Source organism: Microtus ochrogaster, unplaced genomic scaffold (genome assembly GCF_000317375.1).
Source record: "Microtus ochrogaster isolate Prairie Vole_2 unplaced genomic scaffold, MicOch1.0 UNK47, whole genome shotgun sequence".
In the NCBI taxonomy this organism is placed as follows: domain Eukaryota; kingdom Metazoa; phylum Chordata; class Mammalia; order Rodentia; family Cricetidae; genus Microtus; species Microtus ochrogaster.
In genome coordinates, this window is record NW_004949145.1 from 952,867 (window position 1) to 956,655 (window position 3,789).

At 44.8% G+C, this 3,789-nt stretch overlaps 1 long non-coding RNA gene across 4 annotated transcripts in view; it reads right to left on the reverse strand.

The window, feature by feature from the left end:
- The window catches only part of LOC113455468, a 7,878-nt gene extending 5,104 nt beyond the window's left edge, over positions 1-2,774 (reverse strand). For 3 of the 4 annotated variants that reach the window (XR_003376571.1, XR_003376572.1, XR_003376573.1), the window contains exons 1-3: positions 2,437-2,774; positions 2,153-2,315; positions 773-854 (exon numbers count right to left, since the gene is read on the reverse strand). This is a non-coding gene — a long non-coding RNA (uncharacterized LOC113455468). Of the gene's footprint in view, positions 1-772; positions 869-2,152; positions 2,316-2,436 lie in introns of all 4 variants that reach the window. The other variant, XR_003376574.1, reaches the window with a different exon arrangement.
- Between the last annotated feature and the right edge of the window lie 1,015 nt (positions 2,775-3,789).

Genomic DNA, 3,789 nt, shown 5'->3' on the forward strand with positions numbered 1-3,789 from the left:
TCTCTTCCTGGAGCACTTACCCTACTATGTACGTGCTTTGTGCCTTTTCATATTTCTAAGAGACTATCAACTCTCATAGGGCCCAGGCATGCACTGGTTCTCAAAGTTCCCTAAAAGATTATTCTTCAACCTTCTGAGGCCCATAAAAGGACTGAACACAAAGAAGAGTGATGTAGGATTCCTCTCTGTATACTGTGAATACCATTGGTAAATAAAGAAACTGCCTTGGCCTGTGATAGGACAGAACTTAGGTAGGCAGGGAAAACTAAACTGAATGCTGGGAGAAAGGAGGCAGAGTCAGGGAGAAGACATGGAGCCGTCCTCAGAGACAGACATGCTGAAACTTTGCCAGTAAGCCACTACCATGTGACGATACACAGATTAATGGATGGGTTTAATTAATATGTAAGAGTTAGCCAATAAGAAGCTAGAGCTAAGAGGCCAAGCAGTGATGTAATTAACACAGTTTCTGTGTGGTTATTTTGGGTCTGAGCTGCTGGGCGGCTGGGAAACAAACAAGCAGTCTTCTTACAACAGAAGAGGTTTAGATCCAGTCCTTTCTCAGATGAAAAAACAAACAAACAACTCTGAGGGGGACAATGCAATGGATTGTTGAGTCCACCCCCATGCTCCAAGCATCAGAAACAGAGGAAATGGGAAAAAATCCCCAAGCTTCTAGTCTTAGTAACTTTCAAAGGGAAATAAACACTGCCAAATCCTTAAGCACAAGACTTCACTTCAGAAAGGAGGGAGGGAACACTAACTCACTCACCACGGACATAGCTTTCATCAACTTGGTTCCTTTCTGAACCTTTCACTTCTTCCTGGTTCTTCATTTGTAGAAGGGCTTCACCCTGAAAGTATACAACTGACAGATGAGAAATAAGTCGTGCAGATCAAGCTGCAAAAAATACAACTCAGAAACACACCAACAACACAGAAAGAGAGAAAGACAAACAGTGAAATAGACATTCCAAGCAACTGAGACCAACTAACTAGGTGTTCTGTGGAAACCTAAGAACACAGCTACAACCAACCAATCCTGCAACACTTCCCCCAGCTAGATCATTAATAGGATATGTTGCAAATTTAGTATTCTTTCTCTATTTTTTTTAAATCTTATCTTATATGTATGGGTGTTTTGCCTACATGTCTGTGTACCACATGGATACCTTGTCCATGGAGACCAGAAAATGACATTGGCTTCCCTGGGACTGGAGTTACAGACTGTTGTGAGCCATCATATGGGGGCTGATAATAGAAGTCAGGGACTCTGGAAGAGCATCCAGTGCTCTTAACTGCTGATCCATCTCTCCAGTCCTCTTAATACTTTTTTAATCTCCCCAGCCTTTAAAAGAAAGTAGGGAGTAACCTCACCATTTTACATAGTAAAACTCTAGGAAGACTTTTTTACAAATCAAACACTGTAAACAATGAGAAATACAGTCACCAAGCTAGTATGCTTGACTCCAGCAGTCTTTATTCAAGTAGACACCACAAAATATACCTCCCTGAGAAACTAGTCAAGATGTAATGAGGTGAATTCCTGCAGAAGCCATTTCCCCAAGGGCTGTTACTTCCATACAACAAACAGCCCTTGCGGATTTCAGAGAATTGTCATGAGACCAGCTTGCAATTTGCTTTATGCCAAATGAGTTTTGATGAAGTCCCTTGTCAACTGCTTTGACGTGTTCCTTTAATTATGAAGGGGAGAGTAGCTGAATTAATCCTGATTTTCTTTTTTAAAATATGTATTTACTTCATTGTATGTGCATGTGTGTGTACCTGAGTGCATGTATGTGCACCACATGAATGCAGGAGCAGGTGAAAAACTAAATGCTGATGCCCTTAACAGCACGAGGGCACTCAGAAGTGTTCTTATTGCTGGTATTCACTCCCTGAATTCCGGGTAACACCGAGACCTAGATGGCAGAGTCTGGTTAAGTGACTCTGGGCAAGTCAAAGTCCCTTCCTGTACTCAGCTCCACACTGTAAACCCAAGTGGCCTTCCAAATCTTTAGACTGGAGTTTACTAGCACTGGAGACCACGACACCTTCCTAGGGCACTTGGGACTTCAAATAACATCTTCCTCAAATCTCAAATTTCACTTTTTGTTTTTTTAGCCACACCCAAACCATCTCTCATTCTTACCTAAGTAGTGTCTGCTTCTAGAAAAGTCAAGCAAGAAATATTTCAGTTGCCTGGACACTGTGTATGGATTCTTGAGTTTGCCACTGACACCACGTATTTAATAGTGAGTGAGGTCTTGCATTAATTCCAGTACGCACTGTGGTCCAGCACACGCCGCTGGGACCTGAAATCAAACAGGGAAATAAGTCCCACACATCGAACCCCCCCCCGCCCCGCCCACCTCGCATCCTGTTTCACACTTCCCCAGAGTCTCCTCCCGGTCAGTCCCACATTCCCACACTCACACACAACACGCGTGTCAGATCTACGGAGGCCAGATCACTCTCGCGCCGACCTGAACACCACCCCCAGCTGCCTTCTCAGATCAGGTCTAACTTCCACTCCAAACCCAACAAGAATTCCACCTGAGACCCCGACAGGATTGAAGCATTACTGACTTCCAGTTTCTACCGGAGGTGGTCGTGCGGTGCTCCGCAACGGCAACTGGGATATGTAGGATGAGATGTCCCAGGAGGCTGAAAAAGGAGCCTCCGCAGAAGGCCAGTTGGTCGCCACTCTCTGTTCCCTAATTGGTGTCTGCAGATTCAGAATACAGTCCTCAGAAGCCTCTCAGCCTCGTGTCTGGATCCAGAAGAACAGGCAGACTACTTATCACCCGCTCACCTGTGATTATCAGTTTGGGAAGATAAGTGGACAGGCCCAAAATGGGAGACCAAGCTTTAAAGCCAAGGAAGCTGCAGTGGCGTCTGCAGTAGAAGACAGCTGTAGGCAAGGGGTGAGATTTAGATTTAGGGACACAGATAAAAAGACAGGAGAGAAACATTTGATTTTGTGATTTATGTACTTGGGATTTGAGTCTGTGTGACCGATTTCGTGCTTTAGTTATTGCTCCCTGACATAACCCACCTTCATCCCTGGTTTACCTTTCCCTGCAAGGCTGAATATTCCAGGACTGTTCAATACTCCACCCTGTTCAGGGCTTAATTTTCAGTGACAAGAGTGTTTGACACATAGGATCTGTGGGGCAGACAACCGAGACAGATCTACGTGTGACAACCAGGTATTCAGTATAATTAAAGCATACTCTTAAGAGGTTACTAGTCAGGCATGGTAGCACAGGGCTTTAATCCCAGCACTTGGGAGGCAGAAGCAGGTGGATCTCTGCGAGTTTGAGGTCAGCCTGGTCTACAGAGTGAGAAGTCACTACTACTATCCTCAAGGCAAATTTGTTTAAATTCTTTTTTATTGTTGTTTTTTCAGGACAGGGTTTCTCTGTAGCTTTGGAGCCTGTCTTAGAACTAGCTCTTGTAGACCCGGCTGGCCTCGAATTCACAGTGATCTGCCTGCCTCTGCCTCCCGGGTGCTTGGATTAAAGGCGTGTGCCATCACCACCCCAACTTTGTTTAAAGTCTTAAAAGCACGCCTGGTGTTGCTCATTTTCTTGTTAATAGGCAAAGATGCTGGATGAGGCAATTTGGGCCTCTATCGGCAGCTATTGGACTCTCTCTCTCTTGCTGCCTGGCTACTTTAGGCAATAGGACTGTCTACCAAAACAGCCAAATGGACTACCTTTATGCAAACACATTGGTCTTGAACACTGTGGCATGCCTTGAGTGTGCAACTATGACAGACGATTT